Consider the following 14,420-nt stretch of genomic DNA (forward strand, 5'->3'; position numbering starts at 1 on the left):
AGAGCATTTAAATATTAGACAAATGCTGTCAACTGTAAGGAAAACAAATGTTAGCCTCTGTTTATGTTTGAAGTTCTATCTTCCTAATGTGAAAGCAGCCTGTTTCAAAGGTTTTATTCCTTTATTTAAATCCCTGTCTAAGGCAGTAGATTTAGTTGTCCACATTTTTTAATAACCAGTGAAGTGAAGTGAAAGTCGCTCAGTCGTGTCCAACTCTTTGCGACCTCATGGACTATGCAGTCCATGGAATTCTCCAGGCCAGAATACTGGAGTGGGTAGCCTTTCCCTTCTTCAGGGGATCTTCCCAACCCAGGGATCAAACCCGGGTCTCCCGCATTGCCAACTGGGCCACAGGGGAAGCCCTATAATAACCAGTAGACACCTTTTTTTTGGTCTCAATTAGCAAAGTATAATCACAGATTGGAGACTGCTCCACAAGTTTCTTCTTAAATGAGAGGCCTCCCTCCATCCCTCCCTTCAGGGTGGGATTTTTTTCAGGGTGGGATTTTTTCCATCGACATAACGCTGGGCCCTGTGCTAGGTGAGCCACATACAGACCAGAAGGGACTGTCCTGTTCATCACAGGACAGTGATGGAAGTGGAGGATTTCTCAAGATGCTTGACACTCTGGGCTTTGAAACAGCTTTGGAAAGTATCTTACAAGACCCCTAAAACGTGTGCCAGTATAATGCTCCTTCTTTAGGAGAAATACATTGTGAGAAAGAGAGAAATCATTTAAGTTTTGCAAATGTAAATGTACTTGGATTTTTCAAACCCCATGTCTATACTCACATCACGTTTGACCACTTTGACTGAACTGATTGCTTTATTATAGTCAGGCTAAATTGACTGGTTGTTAACTGGTCGATCTAGTCAAAATGTCAAACTAGTAACGAGTGTGCAAGCAGCTCCCCTGTCAGAAAAGCACTGAAGGCTGCAGCTGATTGCTTATGCCCTTCCTTCAAGGTGATCTAGACAAAAAGAGACCAAAACGAATGGGCAGTATTGTAAGGGAGACAAATTGGCAGCTGATCATCTGAGCAGAAATGCTTGATGTGAACTTGCATTCCCATGAACGAGATACTTTCATTGCCAAGTTGATTTTTGGCACTTGTGCTATTTTTAATAACCAGTGGGTGTTGTATTGGAGCCATTGGCATGCTGTTAAGCTTAGCAGATTGGAGAACTCCTAGAAATGTTTAACTTGGTGAATTTACAAACATTTTGCAAACAATGGTATTTTGATGCCCGCACATCTGTGGCTCATTTAAACAGTGCCTTAGTGTACCAGCACTCACAATCATTGATCAGGAACTCTCCCCTGCTTCCTAATGGGATGCCTTTGGCTTGCTTCCCCACTCTGGGAATCCCAGCCATCATGGTGGCAATCATACTCAGTGTGAAAAAGGATCTGTATGGGACTCTGAGCTCAACAACTCCATTGTAAGTACCAGCATCTCTGCTTCTCCAATGGTGGTGGTCTCGACCATCAGGGTATGGTGAGGTGTTCCTGGCCTGGGCCTTGGTCTTGAAACACTGGCTTCAGGGAGGACATTAGCCTCAGCCTTTTTACTCTAACAAAGTAATGGGCGCACTGATATAATGGTTAGGTGTCTGAGGCATCTGGACTCCATACGACCTTGGTCAACTTACTTTACCTCTTCTTTGCATTTCCTCCTCTGGAAAATGGGCATAATAATGTTTATGCTCAGTGCTGGGTGCAGATTAAAATGATGCCATGTATATAAAGTGCTCAGCATGTGGCCTGTTCCATGGTAATATGCATCTGGCAGTGATTATTAATTAATTAGTTTATCTATTTTTAAAATTTTTTAGCTGGTAAAGAGCTCTCAAATTGATGAAATGGGAGTATGATAATGATATAGATATAATTCAAGGAAACAGTAAAAGAAATCGACATAATAGACATTGGCAGCTGTCCTGATTAGAAAGCTCACAGAACTTAGGAGTTGGAGGAGCCACTATAAAGAAATACTGAAGTGGGTTGAAAACCTTTTCTGTATTTCAGCCACAAAGGTCTCCTAAAGAAGACTCCAGCACTTTCCTTTGTAAATTGGCTTGGTCTTATTGTCCTGTTGTTGTACTTTCTCTTTTCTCTTTTTGATATACAAGCCCAGCTCTTTGGTTCTCTCACCCACAGGTACCAGAGAATAGCCATTCAAATCACTCTACCTTTCCAGAACCTTCTTTCACAGGCCTATAGATAGTTACCATGCAGTCCTTCAGGCTGTACAACCTCACTTTATACTTCAAATCGCTTTTTACTTATCCATTCTTCATTATCTTCATTCTCTTTATCGTAGCCTCTCAAGTTCTTTTTCACTATAGATTTCCTCTCCCGCTGGACTGCAATCCAATGCACGAGGTCTTGCCCCCCAGACCTCTCCGTCTTTCATATTGAGATGACAGTTTCCAGAGGGTCAATATTGTATTACCACTGCCAGCAGATGCCTCCTAATTATAATTCCTTGTTATCCTTTCTTTCTCTCTTCCCTTTCTTCTCATCTCCTCCATCCTCGCTCCTTGCTTGTTTTGTGACTTAAAGGGTCCCTGATGTCCAATGGTGATTCTTCTTCAAAGATCAAAAGCAAAAGCAAAACCAGAACAAAATCCACTCCACTCTCCTTGAAAAGAATCCTTTCATATGTGAATTGGTGAGGAAAAGGCAGAGTACTCTAAAAGCTTTTTAAAAAATAATTGTATTTTGAAGAAATAGTACATGCACGACGGTATAAAATTCAAATGTACAAAAGGGTAGAGGATGAAAAGTAAAGTCCACTCCCAAAGCCCAGCTCCCCAGTTTTCATCCCTCTATGCAACTCTTATTACCAACAATCAAATTTGTGTAGATATTCTCCTGCACACTTTGTCACCCAAATAGTAGATATACACTGCTTTGTACTTAACATGTCATGGAGATGATTCTCTATGCAAACATATAGTGCTACCTTTTTTAAAGAGTTTTCTATAGCCTTCCCTCGTGGCTCAGATGGTAAAGTGTCTGCCTACAATGTGGGAGACCTGGGTTCAATCCCTGGGTCAGGAAGATCTGGAGAAGGCAATGGCACCCCACTCCAGTACTCTTGCCTGGAAAATCCCATGAACAGAAGAACCTGGTAGGCTACAGTCCTTGGGGTCGCAAAGAGTCAGACACGACTGAGCCACTTCACTTCACTTTACAGCCTTTTTTAAGGTTGAAGGTGATATTTGGGGAACCTTAAGTTCTGGGTTGTTTTTTTTTTTACCACAAGGTTGAACATCTTTATTATTATAAGCTACAGACATTTTGCAATAAATGCCCAATTCATTGCACTTCAGATTGGCAAATAAGCACATACAGGAATGCAGTAACAATATTTATTAAATCTAAATCTATTTTAAAAATCTATTTTATCCAAGTCTAGTTGATTTATAGTGTTGTGTTAGTTTCTGGTATACAGAAAAGTGATTCAGTTACACATATATGTAACAGTTTGCATTTGCTATTCCCAATCCATCCCTTTCCCATCCCCATCCCCATCGGCAACCACAAGCCTGGGGAACCCTAAGTATTAGATTCTACTGGGAGAGTTAAATGCATCCCTCACCCCGAATCCCATCCCACTCACACAAACACACAAAAGGCACTTGTATATGAAAGTATCCATACCAACATGAACAATATGACCACAGGGGATTTTCCTGGTTCTGGAAAAGAAGTCTCAGCTAAGTTGACACACGGTTATACTAGTAAAGCTTGTCTATGTTCAAAAATCAGAGATAATGTCTGTAGTAACTGGCATATTATGAGATGAAGTATCTGTTCATATAAATTACTACATATTTATTCTTTAATAGAAACTGTAGAGCCATTAATCAATCCAGTGGCCAGAGTTGCCTTTTGACGTTTAAACCTCTAGCTGTGGTGGGAGGTCAAAAATAAACATCATATTTGAAAGCAATACAGTTAGAGCTGTCTTGTTTTTGTTGCATTTTCATTACTTCTGGTGAGCTCATTACTGTTTGATAACATTCTGAAAAGCCAGTCAATACCTATGTCCTTTCACTGTTATATTTATCACGCAAAGCAGAATCTATCCTGCAAATAAAAACTCAGGTGTAAGCCACATAGGGGGGAAATATATAATTTCAATTTCTGCTGTTGAGGAAGAAAATAGCGTCCTAGGGAACTGGACTGAGAAGTTTCTGCATGAGTAAGGCAGAACTGTCCTCTAGGATTTCTAAATTGAGGCTGGGAAGAACCCTGGACTGAGGCTCAGGAGATTGGAGTTCTGGTCTCAGCTCTGGCCCCAGTGAGCATGAGTGAAGTCTGTCGGGTTGCTTTACTCCCCAGGCCTAGGTGTTCTCCCGTGAAATGAAACTGACTCAGTGATCTTCAGAGTCTCATAAAAAAATAGCAGTTTAGAGGATTGAAGGTGGAAAGCAAAGAGCAGTGGGTCCTGGCAAGAAGCCAAGGTTCTGATCTTGGTTTTGCTACAAACCAATCTTGAAAAAGTTACCACAGCTGGTTGAATTAGCTGATCCTAAAGTAATGACTTTATAGCCCTTCACTCTACTTTCTGGTGAAAGGAGCAAATGATTACTGAAGTTATTAAATGGAAGACCAAGGATGCCATGAAAAGTAAAAGCTAGGGCTCTGGTTAACATCTCTCTGAGTAATTGCTGCTGTTTGTTTTAATCTGATGTTGCCTAGTTAAAATTTTTGGCAAGAAGAGGCATACAGAATAATCCTGGGTATCTCAAACTCCACCCCACACTATTATCCTCAAGATTGGCTCAGTTCATTTGGGCTTCTGGGGCAGGCTGGGAAGTCCATTGAGTTAGGGTCTCCTTTATTGCTCTTAGGGGCTTCCCTGGTGGCTCAGACAGTAAAGCTTCTGCCAGCAATGCGGGAGACCTGGGTTCAACACCTGGGTCGGGAAGATCCCCTGGAGAAGGAAATGGCAATCCACTCCAGCACTCTTGCCTGGGAAATCCCATGGACGGAGGAGCCTGATAGGCTACAGTCCATGGGGTTGCAAAGAGTTGGACACGACTGAGCAACTTCACTTTCACTTTATTGCTCTTAACCCTTTTATTACAGTAAAGGGAGCTGGTGATCCCATAGGATGCTCAGCAAGAAAGAGTACTATGGTCAAAGAACTTTGGGGGATGCAGAAAAGTACCTCCCTCACTCTTGAAATGGCACAATGTACCTTGGCATCTACAAGCTCTGAGAAATGCTGCTGGGGGAAAAATGTTAACACTTTGTTTCAAATTTGGTGTTTTAAAAACCTCAGAATCCTTTATCATTGTGGTTGTTAACCCCTGAGGAAACTTGGGAAATGTGAATTGCTCTGCAGTTACTTTAGGCCAGTCATTTACAAGGTGCTGCAGGGGGTCGGGGAACAATTCAGAATAAGGTATACGCTTTGACTGCAAGTCCTGTGATTCAAGAAACCATCTCATTTTAGAGCAATGAGGTGTATCAACTGAAACTTTTGGGGACTTCCCTGGCAGCCCAGTGGTTAAGATTTCACCTTTAATGCAGGGCCTGCTGCTTCCATCCTTGATCAGGGAGCTAAGATCCCACATACCTCATGGCCAAAAAAACCCAAAAAGCAATACTGAAGCAATGCTGAAGCAATACTGCAACAAATTCAATAAAGACTTTAAAAATGGTCTACATCAAAAAAATATTTAAGAAAAAAAGAAACTTTCTGTTCCACTGGATTCCACCAACCAGCCAATTAAAAAAAAAAAAAAAACACACAAAAACTTGTACTTTCTGGCCACATCGAGTGGCATGCAGGATCTTAGTTATCTGACCAGGAATCGAACCCATGCTCCCTGCACTGAAGTGTGGAGTCTTAACCACTGGACTACCAGGGATGTCCCTTATATAGCCAATTCTGATTGGAATATAAAGAGACACAAAGTGAGTTGTTTTTGTCCGCATGCCGTCTTTATTCCTTCCGGCAGTGGGGACAGAGGTTTTAGAAGCACTGCACACCGGTGTCACAGGCTTCCTTTGAGGCTGCCAGCACTTGGTCGTATCCCAGATCACTGACCGAGGCCCTGGCGATGGTTCTACATTTTACTTCCTGACTTCACCTGGCCTCCACTGAGATACCCCGGTCTCAGCAGCATGATGCTTTGAAAACGAAAGTGCCTTGCTCTAGACTGTGTACGAAGGTGGATTCAGAACCAAATGCCTGTGTGGATTTCTTCCTAAGCAGTTAACTCCAGGCTTCTCTCAGGCCCACGAGCTCTGAGGAGAAACACACTCAACCTTATGGAAACAGGGATTAAAGCAAAAGCTGACGAAAGAACCAAAAGCAAAGAAGTTTAGAGCTACAAGCAGGGGAAGGGTGTTTGTAAAACAGCACATGCTCCATTCTCACACTGGAAGGAGAGAGTCGTCTCTAAATGGGAAGTCTGGATGGGTAGATGCAGAATCCAATGAGATATCTCCTGAGGACGAAAACCAAAGCCCCACAGATCCAGCATGGACAGAGCCAGGCTGTCTCGATCTGTCAGATAAGCTTTATGTCAATCACCAAGCCTTACTAGTACCTAGTCCCGCCCACAAGATAGAATGTGCCATCTTGCAGAGAGGGGGTTTTCGGATCTCGGAGTTTAAAACTCAAGTTCCATAGACATACACACACACGTACACGTCCCAGATATTCAAAACAAGAATGCAATGAAACAAATGAACAAATTAGCCATTTAAAAGACAGATGGCAAGTTTGCAAGTTTGGCTGAAGGGGGTTGCCCTGTGGTCAGGTGTGAAAAAAATGATGCTCTTGATGAGCTATTTCTGAAGGAGGGATGCACAAATAAAAATACAGGTGGCAAAAACCTGCCATCTTTCCTCATGGCTATGTGCTAGTGAGTAAGCAGATCAATCTGTTATTGGAAAGAAAAAGGGAGGCTGTCAGGCAGAGAGGGAGAGCTGGCACGCAGCTCATTGCAATTCACAGAATAACCTTTAAGTCTGAGAACCAGCTAAACTCCGTGCAGGAAATCAGAGCAGTAAGAGGGGCTGTTTGTCACTGTGGCCCCCTTATTCCTGCTGAAGTTGAAGGAGTTTTACCTGCTCTGAGACCGAGACTGGGGTGTGCTCTCATCAAGTTGCTGGACTACCTTCCAGGTGGTCACTGCTTAGCCCAAGAGTGAGTGCTGCTGGCTTCCTCAGCACAGTGGCTCGGTTACAAATGGAGATAAACCCCTCAGGGGAGGTAGTGAGATGTGTCATTCTGTTTAGCCTCCAGATTGCTGCCTCCCACATGAAATCAGAGAGTCTCAGGGCTGGGGCTTGGGAAGCCAGATCTTCCCATCAAGTAACAGTAAGCCTCCACCTGAAGCTCCCTAGAGACAGAAAGCTCCCCACTCCATGAGGCAGAGCATTTAATGTCCCTTTTTTCTTTCTTTCTTTTTTATTTTTATTTATTTATGGCTGCACTGGGTCTTCATTGCTGTGCAAGCTTTCTGTAGTTGTGGTGAGCGGGAGCTCCTCTCTTTAGTTGTGGTGTGCAGGCTTCTCATTGAGGTGACTTCTCTTGTTGCTTCCCTGGTGGCTCAGCAGTCAAGAATCTGCGTGCAATGAGGGGGAACAGGGATTGATCAGGTTTGATCCCCGGGTCAGAAAGATGCCCTGGAGAAAAGAATGGCACCCCTCCTCCAGTATTCTTGCCTGGAGAATCCCATGGGCAGAGGAGCCTGGCGGGATACAGTCCATGGGGTCATGAATGAGTAGGACATGACTTAGCAACTAAACAACAACTCTTGTTGCAGAGCATGGGCTTTAGGTGCACGGGCTTCATTTAGTTGTGGCGCATGACAAGCTTAGTTGCTCCTTGGCATGTGGAATGTTTCCAGATCAGGGGCTGAACCAGTGTCCCTGGCATTGCAAGGTGGATTCTTAACCACCGGACCACCAGGGAAGCCTTTATGGTTTTATTTTTATTTATTAAAAAAATTTTAAGTTGCATATATTTATTTATTTACTTAATTTTTGGCCATGTGGCATGTGGGGACTTAGTTCCCCAACCAGGGATTGAACCCATGGCCCCTGCATTGGAAGCACAGAGTCTTAACCGCTGGACCACCAGGGAAGTCCCTTCTTTCTTTTTTTAAAATTGAAGTAATGTTGCTGTACAATATTATTTAAGTTACGGGTGTACAATATAGTGATTCACAAGGTTTTTAAAGCTTATACTCCATTTTACCCATTATATATTGTAATATGATTACCATTGTAGCTTCTAATCAGCTCTGAGGGTGGGGGCAGGGTGGGTAGGGAGAGAAAGACAAGGAGCCAGAGAGAGAGAGATTGTACAATGTCTTTTATAACCTAATCTTGCAAATGATGTGCCATCACTTCTGCCATATTTTATTCTGTTGGTACAATATGGGAGGAGACTACATAAGGATGTGAATGCCAAGGTCTGGGCTACATTGAAAGCCATCTCAAAGGCTGCTTCTCACTGCACATCTGACCTCTCAAGCTCTAGGACGGACAGTAGCCCAGGAGGAAAACTATGGTTGATGTGAAATCTTGATACACTCTCTTATTCTCACTGCCGTTGAGAGGGAGCTAGAAAGGTGACCTCAGAAAACTAGTAATAGCCTTGGGTTTCCTTAGGAGGAGTATTGATGGTGACAAGAGTAGGCTTGAGTCTAGGCACTGGTGACCCTGAGTGAAAGAAGCTGAAAGAGACTGACCTTCTCCTCCTGACTCAGGGTTCCTCGTCTTTGTGTCCCACTGTGCAATGAAGGAGCATGTGCGGAAGCAGTGGCTGCTTTTCTGTTATGGGTGGTTGCGACTGGATAACACTTCTGGTAAGATGCCGTTTGGGGTAGTTTTGACTTTTGCAGCTTTTCCAGACTGATGAGGTTAACTGGCCTCCTGACTTGAGTTCATACAGCGTTAGCATCAAACGGAGGCTGTTTCCTTGCCAGGAAAATGATCTGTACTTTTGTGTGGAGATGAATGAAGTCAGGTGAAGGATGTGATTTGGGCCATATTTTAACTTAGTAAGGCTTCACTTTGGGCCTAAATTCCTTGGACTGCTTGTCCTTGCTGTCACTTGAGTCTCAATTCAATTAAAAGAACATTGATTGAGTGCCTACTGTGTTCCAGGCACTGGGCTCCAGGGGCTTTCTGGCCCATAGCCAGATGTGGGAAACAAGGAGTGACAGTAGAGGAGGAGAGAACTTGTCAGCTTCCCTAAGATGGCTGGTGGGCTGCCCAGATGCACCAAAGGTCCTTCCTGCACAGTGAGAGATGTAGTGGACTCTGGTGTTGCCACTGAAAAGAGCTCCAGTCCAGGCAAACCAGTTTTTTATACATCCAAAGGCTCTTCCATCCCATTTAGGTAGCTTCTCTCAGTCTCCATGCAAAGCTCAGTTTATTGCCTTTAGGGAAGGTGGAGCTTGAACTGGAAGATTCTATAAGCAGCACAGAGATCCTGTTCCTTTTTGCTGGGCATGTCAGTAACCTGCTGGTCCCTGTACTGGGCTCTAGGGGAAGGAGGCATCCTTGATAAGTGAATTGGCTCTGCCTGTACTGCACATTATGGTTCAGACTTACTTTCACTCTTTGAGGTACCCAGAGTGAACAGTCTGTACATTGAGCTTTATATTTTTAAGAGGATTCTTGAGGTATAATCTACCCATTTGAAGTCTACAATTTGATGAGTTTTCCATTTTTAACTGTCTGGGGTGTCGTTTCAGATGGCAGCACCTGGTGTGGGCTCAATGTCAGGCAGAAACAGGAAAGACTGAGGAAAATCTTTGTGCACAACTTGTTGACATCATCTGTCAAGTCAACTGCAGCTAGTTCCGTTTTGAAATCTTTAGGCTCTGCCCAAGGCACTCCTGAGAAACAAGCTCCCCAAATGGTGAGAGAAAAGGCTATGCTACCTACACTCATATTCCAGAGACACTGAATTACTATGAGGCCACAGATGCCGTCTTGGGAAATGATTCTTCCTCAAGACGACATGCACAGATCCATGTGTACACCCAGGCTCACTCTGGGCCGAGAAACTGTGCATAGATGCACATACTGAACTGAGTGTGTACAATGCAGTGGGTGGTTAGGTTAATGGAGGAGAGAAAAGACTGGAGGTAAAAAAATCATTCATGGGTAATTACAAATGATCATCACACACTGTTAAAATCCAAGGGCACCTTATATGCTGTTCAGTGCAAGCCCCTATTTTACAGATGAGGGCCCTTAAGCAGGAAAAGGAGAATGCTTTATGGACAGCCACTCAGCCCACCAGCAGCAGAACTGGGGCCAGAACTCAGGTCTTCTGGCTTCCAGGCTAGTTGCTCATCGCACACCCTTGAGAATACAGGCTGCGCTGCACGTCACTCTTAGATGCTCACCTTCTTCCATAGGAAGCCAAGTTTCTAGGTACAGTGACGGATGTTGAGTTGAAGTTGGGTGTTAGGAGGGAAAGGGTAGTGAAAGGATTGGTCTGAAAGCCTAAGGTAAAGAGAAAGGCAAACTAGAGCAAGAACTTAAGAACCTTGAGGTGGTGATGTAATGACTTCGTGTTCTGTGCTTCCGGCTGTATCGTACTGCAGGTTGTTTTCCTTTCTTAAAGACCAAAGTAGATTCCAGTCAACACACAGAATGCCTCTGGTGGCCTGGCTGTAGTCATTCTCCCACCATCTCAGTGCTGGTGGTGGAACAGCCTCATCCATTGTAGTTTTCATTCTATTGGCTCCTTCAGCAGTTCTGTTTCCAAGAGCTGCAGCCAATCTGGAAGCAGTATGATAGGTTAAAAAAAAAAAAATAAAAGCACCAAATTTGGAGTCAGAAGGCTTTGGCTTAAGCCACTAACTCTGTGACCTTGGGCACATCACTTCCCTACTCAGAGTGACATTTCCTTACCTTCAACATGGTGGAGGGTGGAGTGGGGGCCAAGATGGACCATCTGCAAAGTGTCTATCAGCTTCAGGACCATGTGAAGAAACATCATTTTCCAGTTTAAGCTCATTGACTAATGTTGGAGTCTGTCTCCATTTCTGCCTGGTGGTGCATATGAAGAAAATCTTTCCTTGGCCACAAGCATCCATCAAACTCTGGCCAGCTAACCTGAAGATATGTTGGTGCTCATATGGAGGCACTGATGAAGCATGGCATATGGGGGGCCAAATTGTGGGAGTTCCTTGGATAACAATAGCTGTGACTGATTGGGGAATATTTTTCTAAGAAGGTGAGTTACTGCTGGCTCCCCTGCTGCCTCTGAGGGATATTGTTTCATTAGCAAATATACAACACAAATGGACATGTTTTTCTTTGAAAGAGCAGTAGTAAATACCACATCCTGGATTGTAATGTTGCTAGACCAAGCTATAGACCTGGAGAGCCCAGGTGCCTGCAGCCAGCACCGAGATGCTCGTTATTTGTGACAGTAACTCAGCCAATGGGGCAGGATGTCCAGCCTCTTGGGCCACAGGTTCTAAAACTGCAATCTGGATGCTGCCATCAGACGTATGGCAGCCAGAAACTTGATTCCATTAGCACTGAGTGAAATCTTGCGCCCTCTGTACCACGGCTGCTGCTGCTGCTGCTGCTAGGTCGCTTCAGTCGTGTCCGACTCTGTGCGACCCCATAGGCGGCAGCCCACCAGGCTCCCCCGTCCCTGGGATTCTCCAGGCAAGAACGCTGGAGCGGGTTGCCATTTCCTTCTCCAACGCATGAAAGTGCAAAGTGAAAGTGAAGTCGCTCAGTCGTGCCCGACTCTTAGCGACCCCATGGACTGCAGCCTACCAGGCTCCTCCGCCCATGGGATTTTCCAGGCAAGAGGACTGGAGTGGGGTGCCATTGCCTTCTCTGCTCTGTACCACTAGGCACTCTCAAACTTGAGAAACAGCTGAACATTCAGAGCAAGAATATCAATTTCATAGGAGATACAGATAGGTGTGCTATTATTTTGTGTTGTCTCTTCCTGAAGGCCTCCAGTCTTTGCCCATGACTAGCCTCCCCTTGGTTAAGGTTACTGTGAATAACACAGCTCGTAAGTCATAATGCAGGTTGAGCGGATGCACTTGTAATTGCCTAACAATGCTGTCAGGATGAATTAATTCACCCCAGATTTAGATTAAACTATCTGAGGAAAGCACCACAACTTTTACTTCCTGTCTAATTCTTCTATTCATTGCTTCAATTGATAAACATATCTTTTGATGCTACTATGTGCAAAGCCTGTAATGCCACAGCTGAAAATGCTCTTTTTTTCCCAATGCAGACTACTTTGATGAAGATCCCAACTGTTTCTCTTCCTTGAGTTGTGAAGCTGTGTCTAATAGTGTGAGAAGAATATTACCTGAGGAAATCAAAATGAATTCCATTCACAAACAAAGATTTCATAAATAAATCCCGGCAGAAATCCCACTTTCCCCCACCCCCAGATTGTGGAAAATGTTGAATTTGTAAAACCATCTGCTCCAACTTCGTATTCTAAATATTATTTTGGAAGGGGCAGAATGAGATAGCATTTAGTGAATATTAAAGCTAGAATAATTCTCCTATTCATTGTAATAGTTGTTTCCTCTCTTTTGGTAGAGAAGACATGAGCCTATATTAGGGGAGAACTGTCTACAGGGTTAGAGATTTTGTTTCAAAAACTCGTGTGTCCACATCCTGAAAGGAAAAAAAGATCATGGTCAGAGTCCTCACTGCACCGAGAGTCGAGCAATTTCAGGTGGCCCAAGTTTCCAGGTACCCAGTTGGTCTGACACGCATGCAGGAAGGAGAGAAGAAAAGTCACAAGGTCACACCTTTTGAGGAAAAAAAAAATGCTATCCTGTTGGCTTGTCATGACAAAGCATCTGAAATCCCCATTATTCAAGTTACTCTTTTGATTGGAGCCCCTTGTTAAAATGTCAACATGTTTTGTGAAAACGGTGGCTCATCAATCCAGACACCCATCGGTTCCTTAGGGGGGATGAACTCAACCAAGACAGCTCCTGAGGCACAGCAGGCTGGGTTCTGAACAAGGGAACAGAACAGGAGCTGTCTGAAGCCAGTGGTTCTCCCTTGGGAGGGAAGGATAGGTCAGGGTAAGCAGGACAGTAGGGGAATAGAGGTGAGAAGACTCACTGAAATGGAGTGACCCTGAGGATGAATTTTGCCTATCTTGCTCTCTGTGGCTAAGCACAATGGGTGGCCTTCTTGATCTCATCCCAAATGCTGTCACCAAGGCTTCCCAGCCAAGGCAGGTTGCTCACATTTGTCCTTAGGTATAAACAAGTAAAGAGATGAACATTCTGGAAGGATACACAAGCAACAAGTATGAGTGGTAGTCTTCAGGAAGGGGAACTGGGTATCTGGGAACCAAGGAGGAAGGGAGATTTTCTTTTCACCCTATACCTCTTTCTGTCTTTTGAATCTTGTACTATTTCTTCAAGAAATAAATAAATGAAAATAAATAAAGGTAACTGGACTCTTCCAAGGAGGAACAAAGAGATAAATTCTTGGGTTTCGATGTCACAAACCGAGTTCCCTGTTACTCTCATGAATGTATATGGTGCAGTGGGCCATGGAGAGAACAGAGCTGAGTTCATATCGCAGCTCTTGGCAGAGATGTGACAGAGATTCCTAGATGTGAGGCTTGGGGTAGTAATATTACATTCATCTTAGAGCTGAAGTGAGGCTTAAATGAGATGAGGGCTATACATTTTCTAGCACAGAGAAACACGATACAACTTAACCACTTTCTCTTCATATTGGTAACTCTTAGGGAAAACCATTAGACCACTCAGGTATGACCTAAATCAAATCCCTTATGATTATACAGTGGAAGTGAGAAATAGATTTAAGGACCTATATCTGATAGATAGAGTGCCTGATGAACTATGGACAGAGGTTCGTGACATTGTACAGGAGACAGGGATCAAGACCATCCCCATGGAAAGGAAATGCAAAAAAGCTAAATGGCTGTCTGGAGAGGCCTTACAAATAGCTGTGAAAAGAAGAGAAGCAAAAAGCAAAGGACAAAAGGAAAGATATAAGCATCTGAATGCAGAGTTCCAAAGAATAGCAAGGAGAGGTAAGAAAGCCTTCCTCAGCGATCAAGGCAAAGAAATAGAGGAAAACAACAGAATGGGAAAGACTAGAGATCTCTTCAAGAAAATTAGAGATACCAAGGGAACATTTCATGCAAAGATGGGCTCGATGAAGGACAGAAATGGTATGGACCTAACAGAAACAAGCAGAAGATATTAAGAAGAGGTGTCAAGAATACACAGAAGAACTGTACAAAAAAGATCTTCACGACCCAGATAATCACGATGGTGTGATCACTGACCTAGAGCCAGACATCCTGGAATGTGAAGTCAAGTGGGCCTTAGAGAGCATCACTACGAACAAAACTAGTGGAGGTGATGGAATTCCA

The 14,420-nt window shown here is 43.8% G+C and overlaps 1 long non-coding RNA gene across 1 annotated transcript; it reads left to right on the forward strand.

Annotated features, from left to right (window-relative positions):
* The first annotated feature begins 9,537 nt into the window (after positions 1-9,537).
* On the forward strand, positions 9,538-12,913 carry LOC129640296 (uncharacterized). The gene is made up of 2 exons (XR_008708728.1): positions 9,538-9,908; positions 12,273-12,913. It is a non-coding gene; the product is annotated as an uncharacterized LOC129640296 (long non-coding RNA).
* Positions 12,914-14,420: the final 1,507 nt, after the last annotated feature.

The sequence above is a fragment of the Bubalus kerabau genome, chromosome X (genome assembly GCF_029407905.1).
Source record: "Bubalus kerabau isolate K-KA32 ecotype Philippines breed swamp buffalo chromosome X, PCC_UOA_SB_1v2, whole genome shotgun sequence".
Lineage (NCBI taxonomy): Eukaryota > Metazoa > Chordata > Mammalia > Artiodactyla > Bovidae > Bubalus > Bubalus kerabau.